General features: G+C 45.2%; 1 protein-coding gene across 4 annotated transcripts in view; it reads right to left on the reverse strand.

The window, feature by feature from the left end:
* The window catches only part of fhl3a (four and a half LIM domains 3a), a 160573-nt gene that overhangs the window by 110481 nt on the left and 35877 nt on the right, over positions 1-14215 (reverse strand). For 2 of the 4 annotated variants that reach the window (XM_078237814.1, XM_078237815.1), the window contains exon 1: positions 12945-13096. The exons of 1 other annotated variant lie outside the window; for it this stretch is intronic. The gene's annotated coding sequence lies outside the window, so the exon portion shown is untranslated. Of the gene's footprint in view, positions 1-12944; positions 13107-14215 lie in introns of those variants that run through there. One more of the 4 variants, XM_078237813.1, reaches the window with a different exon arrangement.

Genomic DNA, 14215 nt, shown 5'->3' on the forward strand with positions numbered 1-14215 from the left:
ACCCTCCTGCCCTATCCCCGTAGCCCCACACATTTACCCTGCTAATCCCCCTAACCTACACATCTTTGGACACTCAAGTGCAATTTAGCATTGCCAATCCACCTAACTTGCCCATCTTTGGACCGTGGGAGGAAATTGGATCACCCAGAGGAAACCCACGCAGACATGAGGAGAACGTGCAAACTCTACACAGTCACCCGAGGACATAATTGAACCCAGGTCCCTGGCGCGGTGAGGCAGCAGTGCTAACCGCTGTGCCACCCATGAAATAGAAAAAAAAGCACGCATTTCTATATCACCTTTGGCATCCACAGAATTTCTCAAAATACTTCACGGCTAATTATGTACTCGCGAAACTCAGTCCCTGTTGTAAATGTTGGTAAACTCAGCAGCCAACCTGCAAACAGCAAGTTCCACAAACAACAATGAGATAAATGACCAGATAACCAGTGATTTCTCCACCTGAGCAGGTGCACCATGAGTAGGGGAATTGCCCATCAGAAATGCAAACTTCTCGAGCAATTGTGCCAGAGTCCTTGCATTGGGAATTCCCATTCACGTAACACGTCTTCTGGAGCACATCCTGTCTCTGGCTATCTGGAGATCGGATGATCTGAGCCATAATTCTCTTTGGCTAAGTCTTTAATATAGATTGTAAATAGCTGAGATCCTTACATTGGTCATTGTGGCACTCCACTGGCGCCAACTTGAAAATACCCCTATTGTCAGCTTTCGATCTATTAACCAATCCTCTATTCAAGTTAATATATCACCTCCAACTCCACGGGCCTTCCTCTTGCATACTAACATTTTGTGTGGCTGATTGAATGCCTTTTTGAAATGCTAATATACCACATCTACTGGATCCCCTTTATCTATCCTCCTGGTTACATCCTCAAAAGCTCTGTCTGATCATATCATGATTTTTCAAGCTTATTGATAAGACTTCCTTAAGCATTTTCCTGATGACTGATTTCAGGCTAATTAGCCTATTCCGCTTCTCTCTTTATTTTTAAATATTTGTTAACCTCCAATCCCCTAGGATTGTTCTAGAATCTGGGGAATGTTGGAAATTCATAGCTTGTGTAAATCCACTATCCCTACAGCTACCTCTATTAGAATCTAAGAATGTACGCCATCTGATCCTGGGGATTTTTTTCGTTTTTAGTTCAAAGCCCAAAATTCTCCAATGCATTTTCTCTGTTGATATTAATTGCCCAAAGTTTCTTGATGCCAGATGTGAATTGCTCCAGTATTCAACAACTGTCTGGTGTTGTTAGCAGATGTTCAGTGGTGGCTAGAATTGATTGAGATACCATGGGGTGGCAATACGGCATTTGTGGATTCATTGCACCAAGAAAGTTTCTTTCTATAAGGCTGCCTAACTTCTTGGGCTGGCACAGGCATTGAACATTATTGGCTGTCTCCGCCAACCCACGTTGTAAACCGTGGGCAGAAACCCTTCTGGATGCCACAGAAATGATTTAAATTGGGTAGATCCGGCGGGGGGCCTGGAAAGAATTGATAGAAAGTCTGACTTGCCAACTTTGCCAATCGCAGCAAAGAGAAAAACCTGGCTTGCACCTGAAAAATGGCGCTTTGGGAGAGGAACCTACAGTACAAAGAAGGCCATTTGGTCCATCGAGTCTGCATCAACTCTCCGACAGAGCATCTTACCCAGACTCACCCTCCTGCCCTATCCCCATAACCCCACATATTTACCCCGCTAATCCCCCTAACCCACACATTTTTGGGCACTCAAGGGCAATTCAGCATGTCCAATCCACCTAACCAGCACATCTTTGGACTATGGGAGGAAATTGGAGCACCCGGAGGAAACCCATGCAGACACGGGGAGAACGTGCAAACTCCACACCGCCACCTGAGGACAAAGGGCAACCAACATCTTGGGACCCAGGAAAAAAAATCAATTCCTTCTGGAAACAGTACGGTGAAAGTTCATGTGGTTTCTGGGATGAGAGGTTGTTCGACAATGAGAAGCTGAGTGCATTGGGCCCACATTCTCTGCAGTGCGGAAGAATGAATCTTACAATATTCTGAATGCGTTTGACAGGGTAAACGGAAGGTGTTTCTCCTGGCTGGGGAACCTAGAAGACAGAGGCACAGTCTCAGGGTGAAGGGTTGATCACTTTAAGACCGAGATAAGGTGAAATGGCATCACTCAGAGGGTTGAGAACCTTTGGAACTGTCTGCCCAGAGGGTTATGGATGCTGCATAATTGAGTAAATTTATGGTTGAAATCGACAAATTATCTCAAGGGATGTGGAGAGCTGACGGGTTAGTGGGGATAAGGCAGATCAGCTATGACGCATTGAATGGTAGAGCAGGCTTAAGTTGCTGAATGGTCAATTCTGCTCCAATTATGTTCTTGTTGGTAGCCTAGGCTGCAGCAATGGAAAATGTGGCACATTATGTAATTCTATCATTGCTGCATTATAGACTATGCAACTGGGGGGCAAAAGCTTGTGGTGTTGGCAGCAGGTTGTTGATACCACAGCAACAGACAGGATCCCAATGCTGGAATCTCTACGTCAATATTGGTGGGAAAAGAAAGGACAGCAACAAAAGTGAGAAATATTTCTGCTCTCGGAAATCCTGGTCGGTCATTCAACTGTTATAGCATCCAGAGTCCAAAGTCCTGTTTGACATTCAACATGTACACTTATTCCAGCACAGAGTGGGTAGCGATCAGGGAAGTGGAATGGCCTGACTATGTTTACTCCTCTTTAACTCTGTGACACTGAGGCTAATTGTAGCACCCTTTTATTGCATCAGTTAAATCAATGCAACTCAGGAGTCACATCTGACCTTCTGGGTCTGTATGGATTAGCGATATACTATCATTAGTAACTGAGCTATCGGGAGAGCATGCTGGCCGGATCATAATTCCATATATAGGCAAGATTAATTCAAAAGACTTGAATGATGTACTGCCTACCAAGTCCCAACAAGCCATTCATTGCAGTACAGTACATACCACACCTACATTTAATCTTTAGTTTGCACATAGCACATATCATACAAACCACACGTACAATACCTATCACTCATGCAGTACATATTTCACAAACATCCCGTGGAGTCAGGGGAATAGGTACAGCATTTACATTGCTGGGTTTAATCACTTGGCATTCTGCCAAAAAGGGATACTCCGTATGATTTGTGGTTAGTCATTGCTCATTGCCGTGTCGAACCCTTGTTGAATTTCTCTCTGACTGCCTGCGAATGAGTTACGAAGCCCTGGCCTGACTGAAACGCAGTTTAGTTCACATTAAAAACCGGAAGAAGAAACCTTTAAGCAATTTGCAAACACCCAGGATGAGTTTACACCTTTCCACTTGATCCACTATGTGCTTCAGGAGGGATTACAACCACAACAGCTTTGTGAAAGTTCCCAGGGTATATTGCTGCCTTCAGGAACATGCCATTATCTCAGTTCTGCATACTATCAGTGCTCACCGTGACTGCATATCATCAATTTCAATCAAAATCCCATACACAGTTAATTTAACTTATTTTATGGGATATGGGTGCCACTGGCAAGGCCAGCATTTGGTGGCCATCCCTATTTCCCTGTGAATTGAACGGCTTTCCACCCCATTTCAGAGGGCATTTGAGAGTCAACCACATTTTTTTGGGCCTGCATTACATGTAGGCCAGGTCAGGTAAGAATGGCAGATTTCCTTCCCTAAAAGCCATCAATGGGCCAGATGAGTTTTTACACCAGTCAACAATGGTTTAATGGGTCTTTGCGTTGATATTTGTGACAAACGTTTAGTTAATTCGTTTATCAAAAGCATTAATCACTTTGTTGAGATGGTGGACATAGGAATTCTATGCACCCATGTTAATGTGCTCATTCATAATATCACACAGCAGAATTTCAATCTGGAAGTTGCATTTAAATTGGTCTCACCCATTACAGCAATTATGGGACAATTAAATATGACAGAAGCCTTATGAAAAACAATCAGTGGATAACAGATAGCAGCATTCACGAGAGGTTACTCACACCACAAATAACTGAGGAACAATTATACTGTTCTGCACTTAAACTGGACTTTCCTTTTCACAATCATGTTTGGATTCTTTAGGTCCATTTTCTCCCACCATCCAGGTATTTCATCTCCAGTAAGAATCATGAGTAGAATGTGGCAACAATGGACTGCATAGCAGGCTTTATGTGAACCTGGTGTAGCCAGTCTTGCCATCTAAATATCTGGACCAAGCTCTATGAATGAGGGAAAACTGTCTATTAATAATATTTGCTCATCAACCTTCAGGTTAGCAAGTCTGGCTTTCATCAGTTTCACTTCCAACACCTTCCCTCCTCCAAAACCTCCTCCCCCAAACCCCCATCTCATTCCCACGCCAAACGCCCTGTTCCCATTATGCATCTCACTCCCATGCCAGACCCTCCTCCCCCACTGTCCACATCACCCCCATGCTATTCATCCCCTCCCCCACTGTCCATTTCATCCCCATGCATCACCCCCCCTTCAGTGCCCACATCACCCCCATGCCACCCTCCCCCCCCACTGTCCACAACACCCCCATGCTATACACCCCCTCCCCCACTGTCCATTTCATCCTCCACACCACACACCCTCCCCCACTGCCCATCTCAATGCCCACACCACACATCCCCCTTCATCACTGCCCACCTCACCCCCATGCCCCTTGCCCTGCTCTCCACCTCAACTTGTTAGTCTACCAGAGAAAGTCTCCGTTAAAATAATGCTTGATCAAGCTGCTTGGTTGAAAGGGAGTTTGAGCAAGTGACCTTGTGTGACCTTTCTGCTGAGATTTAAGTACCCTATCACTTGAGCTTCTCAACAGTTACATTTAACTGCTCTGTGCAAGCTGTTACCAGAGAAAATACATCCATTATGAGCAAACATTCAAATAGCATCTGATCTCCTGCCAAAGATCTTTCTTTAAACCAGTCTCAGGGCACACATATACGTCCTCAGCAGAACTCGAGGATCATTTATCTGAGACCCAGAGAGACAGCATCTGCAAAAGATATTCTGCTGCTGAATATTCTAAAAGGGATCGAGTGAGGGAAGTGTTGGGAATTTGGGGAAATCTGCCAAAAGTAATACCTGGATAGTTTGGGGGCAGCTGACATTTTGAAAGCATGTATCCTTGGGACAGTCCCGCGATTTAAAGGTGTGTAGTTGCATAACCCGCACATCTTTGGAGGTCATTATCTGTAAGCCTATTGGGAGTTAGTGGTGGCTTACATGGGTGCGAGCCAGACCAGCATTGGTCCTGAAGGCTGCTCAGTAAACCCTGCCGAATTCGGTAGTGGTCTCCTGGGAGGGGTCGCGGTGAGGGGGTGGGGGGAAGGGGAGAGGTATGGCATGGGGTGAGGTGGACAGGTGGTGGTGGGCTGGTGGTGGTGGTCCCTCTTTCAAAGGCATTTAGTGCCTGATTGAAGAACTCAGAAATGGAAAGGGGAGTGTCCACTCACCCACACCCCCACCTTTATATCCTAAACACCCCTCCCCTCACCCTTGCCAGAAATCCTTCACCCACCTCAATCTCCCCTCTCCAGAGATCCCACAATGATCTTTAGTGAAGGCTTTACTGTAGGACCTGCACCAACCATCACTCCCTGCACTGAAGAGTTGTCAGCCCCTGACTGGCTGGAGCTTTTGGCTGGCAGCATTTCAGCCACAAGGGTCCTAAACTCCAGGGAAGGCCCATGCCAGCCAGTTAAGGGGATACTTCATTCAGCTAGACCTCCCCCATTGATCATCAGAAATGCAAACTCTTGCTACTTGTTTCATTCTGTAAGACTGGAGTAGTGAGGGCAACATGGTAGCTAATGCTGCCTGTTTAAGATATGCTAACACAGCTGCATCTGTGTCCTTTCAGGCTATATGACTTAAATGCTTTAACCTATTAGGTATTCCATCCAGCTTTAAGATGAAACAGGAAAGGTCAAAAATGGAGCGAATACCTCTCACTGACATCCGCAGTGCCAACATTTAGTAAATCCCACATACAATACCAGTCCGACCTTGTGTAGCAGATTATGCTGCAAAGAGTTTGATGTTCAGTTGGCACGAAGCCCACCCTGGAGAGCAGTCGCTTGTGCCAGCATATTTAGTTCATGCCCAGCTCTTTACCCCCCAACACATTGCAGGATCTAAATGTAAATGAGGGTGAGGGGTTAGCGACCATAAGGCCGGCTAAAACTGGCATGTATTGTATGAGGTTTCAACCAGAATGTTCCTTAACCTTCCACCTTTCACGAGGAAGCCTGTCTCTGCTCCCTTTTGTACTTTAAAGGCCGGAGGCAGAAAATAAGATTTATAAGTAACCGTCACCTTAAGCCTCCACCTGTTCTCTAATGAAAGCCCTATGCATGACCTGGTAACTCCACTCCAAGCCATAAATTAATGCAAGTTAACACGAAGCTTCTCCCCGAGGCTCCCCCTCCCCTTTTCCCGAGTCCATTTTCACTGTCACTTCTTGCCTTTATTCATATTGTGGTTAACCTTCTTCCACCTACAAACACTGAAATGTTGCTTCTCACATTCTCGGAATGCCCGTAAGCAACTCAGACACTGAAGGAAGGATTTTCTGGCCATTTCCGCCGTGGGATCTTGCAATCCCCCAGTCCCGCCAACAGTGCCACCACCCCACCTCAAGGCTTCCCCGGCAGCAGAGGGTGCAAGCAATGGGAAATGCCGTTGACAGCGATGGTACAGGAAGATCCCACCGCCGGCCAATGGCAGATGCCTTCGCTGTGGTAAAACCCACTGCGGGATGGCGGGAAGTCCCTGCCCTGACTGTCACCTGGAATCTCTGGTGATAATGGATTGTACAACTCCAATTGGCACTATTGCTGGATAGTTCTGTAATTTTGCTACTCTAATGCCATAAAACAAAAAATAAAAAGATTAAATTCAAAACAAGGCTGCTCTTCTGTCACAGCTACCGACTAACTACAAGCTGTAGGCCAGACAGTTTCTCATGGTGTAAGCAGCTCTTTGGCATCACATTTTCAGAAGGATATATTGGTATTGGAGAGAGTGCAGCAGTTACCAGAATGGTAAGTGATCCCCAAGGATTACATTACTCAGGCAGCACAGTGGTTAGCACTGCTGCCTCACAGTGCCAGGGACGCAGGTTCGATTCCTGGATTGGGTCACTGCCTGTGCAGAGCTTGCATGTTCTCTCCATGTCTGTATGGATTTCCTCCGGGTGCTCCGGTTTCCTCCCACAGTCCGAAAGACGTGCTGGTTAGGTGCATTGGCCATGCTAAATTCTCCCTCAGTGTACCCGAACAGGCACCAGAGTGTGACGACGGGGGGATTTTCACAGTAACTTCATTGCAGTGTTAATGTAAGCCTATTTGTGACACTAATAAATAAATAAACTTTAAACAAAGGAAGAATAAGGAATGTGGGGGAGAATGTGCATGGAATTAGGTCACAGGATAGTCATGAACTTATTGAATGATAGTCAACAGGTCTGACGAGAGAAATGGCCTAATCCTGTTCATATGCATGGTGATATTTGTGAAAATCTTGCTTTCACTTCCATTGAGGTCATATGAAGCGAGTGAGACCTTAGGATGAGGTAACTCAGATGAACTAAGCAAACAACACATGAATATTTTCATTCTACTACCTCTAAGCACTAAACATTGGGGCAATCCGAAACAGTTAGCTCTCAAAAAAGAGTGACTGCTAATCACCGGGAGACACTTGCACTGCAGAAGCTCCAGAGTTTACTGTCGAGCAAATCTCAACCTATGCCTGGTCCTGCTAGTTTTCCAAAAGAATTTTGTGAAAGGTAGAATATTTTTAGTGGGACACAGGGTTGGGTGTGCAAGGGCATTATTGTGGCAATTGTTCATTGACAATAAACCTTACACACCAGAACAACTGCACCTTCTTAAAGGGGCAGCAAAACAGCAACTTAAATCAATAGATCAAGATCATTTTAACATTTACTGACCCCTTTTAAGTAATTATTGAGCTCCATAAAGCCATGAGTATAGATTTTGCTCTGATACTATTTCCCCCCAAATGATTTGAACCTGACAAGTGATTATTGGAAAGTGTTGCTCTGTCTTTGTAATGTTTTAATTTTCTGTCATATCTTGCAAAGTAAGAAGTCTCACAACATCAGGTTAAAGTCCAACAGGTTTATTTGGTAGCAAATACCATAAGCTTTCGGAGCACTGCTCCTTCGTCAGATGGAGTGGATATCTGCTCTCAAACAGTGCACAGACACAGAAATCAAGTTACAGAATACTAATTAGAATGCGAATCTCTAAAGCCAGCCAGGTCTTTAGACAGATGGAGTCTTTAGACCTGGCTGGCTTTAGAGATTCGCATTCTAATTAGTATTCTGTAACTTGATTTCTGTGTCTGTGCACTGTTTGAGAGCAGATATCCACTCCATCTGACGAAGGAGCAGTGCTCCGAAAGCTTATGGTATTTGCTACCAAATAAACCTGTTGGACTTTAACCTGGTGTTGTGAGACTTCTTACTGTGCTTACCCCAGTCCAACGCCGGCATCTCCACATCATATCTTGCAAAGGCAGCAATGAAATTGAAAGAATTATCCAGAACAGCCTTGATAGTTTGAAGTTAGGAGGTTCCTGCACAGAAACTACACATGCCCAAATCAAGGGTGCTCAGCAACTGGCTGTGCACAAGCTTGATAAGAAGTTTCCAGCAGGCCCCTTACTGCTGGACTTCCCACACATCAGTCCTGTGCAGGTTCTTCCTCAGTGATGCTGACTCTTTACATGCCAGAAGTCTTTCCTCTCAAAATGTATCACTTTTTTCCAGAATGAACTGAAGTGACAGCCACTTTTGCACATACCAAGCAACCACTTGGTATGTGTATATTACATGTTGTATAGCACTGTCTGATCCAAGATAATATTAGGTTCTTATTATGCTTATATAGGTGTGAGCTGTGGCACAATTGGAAACACTCCCGCCTTTGATTTACAAGGTTGTGACTTCAAGTGCCATTCCAATGCATGGAGCATAAAATCTATGCTGACAGAGTAATCATAGAATCACTGCAGTGTAGAAGGAGGCCATTCGGCCCATCACGTCTGCACCGACCACAATCCCACCCAGGCCCTATTTCTGTAACCCCACATATTTACCCTGCTAAACCCCTGACACTAGGGTCAATTTACCATGGCCAATCAATCTAACCCACACATCTTTGTGCTGAGGGAGGAAACTGGAGCACCCAGAGGAATCCCACGCAGACACGGGGAGAATGTGCAAACTCCACACAGTGACCCGTGGCCGGAATTGAACACGGGTCCCTGGCGCTGTGAGGCAACAGTGCTAACCAATGCTGAGGAAGTGCACTGTCAAAGGCACGGTCTTTCAAAAACAAGGCTTTAAAACAAGGCCCTGTCTCCTTTCTAAGATGGACAGGTGGCATGGTGGCACAATAGTTAGTACTGCTGCCTCAAAGCTCCAGGGACCCGGGTTCAATTCTGGCCTCGGGTCTGTGCAGAGTTTGCACATTTTTCCCGTGTCTGTGTTGGTTTCCTCCGGGTGCTCCTGTTTCTTCCCACTATCCAAAGATATGCAGGTTAAGTGGATTGACCATGCTAAATTTCCCCTTAGTGTCCCAAGGTGTGAAGGGTAGGGGGATTATCAGAGCAAATACATGAGGTTACAGGGATAGGGGGGGAGGGTGCCTGGATAAGATACTCTTGTCAGAGAATTGGTGCAGACTCAATAGACGGAATGGCCTTTTCTGCACGGTAGTGATTCTATGAAAAGATTCCTTGGCAGCATCTTCAAGAAGAGCAGGGCATTATCTTTGATATCCTGGCCAATAATTATCCCTCAATCAACATCACAAAAATAAAATGATTATCTGGTCATTTTCACATTGCTATCTCAGGATGCTGTGCTAAAATCCCGTTTCCTACATTACAACAGTGACTATACTTCAAAAGTACTTCTTTGGCTGCCAAGCACTTTGGAATGATCAGAGGTTGCGAAAGGCATTATACAAATGGGAGTTTTTCTTTCCAAAGGTCGTGTTTGGCATTGTAATTGGCTAGTGAATTTAGAAACTCGGTTTGCTGTAATATCAGGGTGTGAAAGGTAAAATTTGTCCACAGAATATTCAGTGTAGGGTTTGGAATCCAGCCTTGCATAATAGCAAATCGCACGCCCTGTATGATTCAATGGGCAAAAAGCCTTTGATTTGATTTATTATTGCCACACGTATTGGGATACAGTAAAAAGTATTGTTTCTTGCACGCTATACAGACAAAGCATACCGTTCATAAAGTACATAGGGGAGAAGGAAAGGAGAGGGTGCAAAATATAATGTTGCAGTTACAGATAGGGTGAAGAAAAAGATCAGCTTAATATATGATAGGTCCATTCAAAAGTCTGTTGGCAGCAGGGAAGAAGCTGTTCTTGAGTCGGTTGGTACGTGACCTCAGACTTTTGTATCTTTTTCCTGACCGAAGAAGGTGGAAGAGAGAATGTCCAGGGTGTGTGGGGTCCTTGATTATGCCGGCTGCTTTGCTGAGGCAGTGGGAAGTGTAGACGGAGTCACTGGATGGGAGGCTGGTTTGCGTGATGGACTGGGCTACATTCACAAGCCTTTGTCGTTTCTTGGGGTCTTGGTCAGAGCGAGAGCCATACCAAGCTGTGATACATCCGGAAAGAATGCTTTCTATGAAAAGTGGTTGAAAAGGGTGTCCAGCCTAGGATAGATGATAATGTAATTCACCTCAGCGCTCACAGGTTAAGGAAGGAAAAACCACCAGCTCGGGTCAAAATCCAGCTGGACTTTAATTTCCCCTCCCTCCCCCATGATCAAATACCCTGGTGACCCTCTCAAACCGCTCACATATGGCTATTGGCCACTTGGGTGAGATGAAGTGTAAAACCAGGAGATTTTTTTTTAGGAAGTGAGTGACAAATCGAAGCATCTAACCGAACCTTTGATCACCAAAAATGCATTCCAAAATATTTCCTCAGAAAGTTATAGTAATATTTCTATCCATGTAATGCCGATAATGTCAAAACCTCGCAAGCTATTTTACACAATAAAGTACTTTTTGGAAGTGCTGTGAATATTGTTATCTAGATATTTGAATGATTGTTTCTTAACTTTTGCATTTTGGGCACGCAGTTTAAAACAATTTAACCTTTTGGGGTTCAGTTGTTTCTGGTGGAGTACTGGTTGATGAATTGCCTTCAATGTCCATTTTTTAAAATCCTTTCAAGAGATGTTGGTTTTGCAGGTTAGTCATGATGTGGAGATGCTGGCGTTGGACTGGGGTAAACACAGTAAGAAGTCTCACAACACCAGGTTAAAGGAGCAGCGCTCCGAAAGCTAGTGGCTTTTGCTACCAAATAAACCTGCTGGACTTTAACCTGGTGTTGTGAGACTTCTTACTGTGTTTACAGGCGAGGCCAGCATTTATTGCCCATCCCTAATTACAATTTTTCACACCCTGATAGTAAATGAGTCTGTTAACATAGCACCGCCACCAAACACCCTGCATCACTGATGTGTGAAATACTTGGGAGAACCTGGGATGTTCCTCAAAGCCTTTCCTCACTTAAATCACACTCTTTTCACATTGTTCTCAAATACACCTCACTTGAGACCGCTCTGAATCTTTGAAATTTCTGCAGAAAGGCACTGCTTGCCAATGACGGTGTGTGCAACATTTCAAGAGTGGGTTCTGCTTTAAGGAGCACATTGTTCTTAAAACCTTGTCATCTTGGTTTTATGTTGACTCCTTCATACTTCCCACATCTCCTTTTCTCTCCATTCCTACATGCTCAGCAGGCCTGTTTTCGCTTAAAACCGCAAGCAATGGTGTTCCAACTCGAAACCTTGAAATCTCATGCAAAATTGATAAATTCCTCACTTCCATCCCAGCCCTTCCGCAGACTGCACAGATAATCTGGAGCGAACCATAGCAACACTCGAGCAATTATCAAAATCCACAGATTTACAAGGAAAGAAAATCTTCCCATCTAAATGGTAGAGATTTGTTTGGGTCTGATTGTGATTTGGGCAAACATTGCTGACAAAGCATTTGTACCCAATTACAGACTCTCAGAGCAGCATGACTGCTCTGGCTCTCTGAGGACAAGGGAAGCTTTGGGACAAATGCTGGGCTGGTAATCTAATACAGGATTTGAGATAACGGGAGCTGGGGAGGGAAGCACTCACAGGACTCAGCCAGTTGCTGCTGAAAGCTGATGTTTATGGATTCACTTTCAACGTGTGAGTTTCAAAGAGCGAGCCTGCAATTTCAAGAGTGACTCCCCATCTGTAGAAACTCTTCCAGCGCCCCACACCTCACCCCCCTCACCCCGTCCCCTCACTGTCCCTGTCAATATCACCCAGTAGGTGACTCAGAGCAACATTGGAAGCTTGACCAAGCCAAAGTCTTACAGCGGTTTTCCCCATACAGTGGGCAACTGCTGCTGCAATTCTATAATATCTTAGGGGTGCAGACCTGAGCGATGGTTAATGAAATTTTACGAAAAAAATACGACCGCTTTCCCTGAAGTGTCAAATGGTAATTGAAGCGGTCAGGAGCTGGACATATCCAAAAGAGACAGGCTACCCTTTAATTGAAGTAGTGAACTATACATTCTGCATACAGTCAGGGAGAAGCTGCCAGCAAAATGTGCAGTTAGATTTCTTGCCTGCTTTAATCTATACATAACAATGACCTCTGTGATTCTGCAAAGCCAGAAGTGCCACACTGTACCAGGATATAATCTGCAGAGCAAAGTGCATTCAGAGATCTTTAGAAACACTAGCATACAGCTCCAGATGGCTCCCAGACAGCTCGTCACAGGCAGCACGAGCAGCAGAACAGTAGATTGTTAGATTTCAAAGGAGAGAGGAAAAAAAATTGGACACTTACCAGCAGTATTTCAATGAACTCAGGTCACTGATCAAAGCGCTGCTTTAACATAAATACTTCAATGGTTCACTGTGCTGAATTGCTTTGTCTTGAGCTTTCCTGCTTGGGCAGTGGTTGGAGTTCTCCTGACATACAGTCTGCGAGAGAGGCAGGCTCGAGTCTGACTGCTCTGGCAGAACTGAGGGAAGAATAGGGGCCCAACAAGCACAGGAAGTGACTCACGGGATCCCGCCCTGAAACCCTTGTATCCAAGCCAAGGTAATTAGCAAGCAACTAACTGGCTCTGACTCGGGGCCTCCTTCCCCTGACTCTGCTGGCATAGCCGGGAGGTGTGACTGAGTGGCACCTTGGAGTTGTAGATCACTATACACTGATAACACCATCAACACCTACTCAGTCCTCCCTTCAACAAAGAACAAAAGAACAAAGAACAATACAGCACAGGAACAGGCCCTTCGGCCCTCCAAGCCCGCGCCGCTCCCCGGTCCAGGATTGAATCCTGAATCCAGGATCCCCGCCCAATTTTTTCAGCCTATCTACATACCAATATCCTATCCACCGAGCTGTCCCTCACAGCTACGATGCTTTGTTCATTACAACCTATTAACTCACCCCCACCCCCTATTCCAGACCATGTGATCCCCAGGGAGAGGCGAAAACCTAGAGTGAAAAACCCCAGGGCCAATATGGGGAAAAAAAAATCTGGGAAATTCCTCTCCGACCCCCTGAGGCGATCGAAACGAGTCCAGGAGATCACAATGGCCCTGATCGGAAAATGCTTCCCAACCCTAGTCATTTCCACTTCCATGAACACCATATGAATTCCCTGCCCCCGAGACAGGTTCCCAACTATCCGCAGTAAATTTGATGATATCAAAGAAGGAACTGCTGCAGGCTATTCCGAGATAGAATACATACAGTGCAGAAAGAGGCCATTCAGCCCATCAAGCCTGCACTGACAACAATCCCACTCAGTCCCTATCCCCGTAATCCCACATATTTACCCTGTAAGAAGTCTCACAACACCAGGTTAAAGTCCAACAGGTTTATTTGATTGCAAATAAACCTGCTGGACCTTAACCTGGTGTTATGAGACTTCTTACTGTGCCCACCTCAGTCCAACACCAGCATCTCCACCTCATATTTATCCTGCTAATCCCCCTGACACTAAGGAGCAATTTAGCATGGCCAATCCCTCCTAACCTGCATATCTTTGAACTGTGGGAGGAAACTGGAGCACTCGGAGGAAACCCCCACAGACACGGGGGGAA

The sequence above is a fragment of the Mustelus asterias genome, chromosome 21, assembly GCF_964213995.1.
Source record: "Mustelus asterias chromosome 21, sMusAst1.hap1.1, whole genome shotgun sequence".
In the NCBI taxonomy this organism is placed as follows: domain Eukaryota; kingdom Metazoa; phylum Chordata; class Chondrichthyes; order Carcharhiniformes; family Triakidae; genus Mustelus; species Mustelus asterias.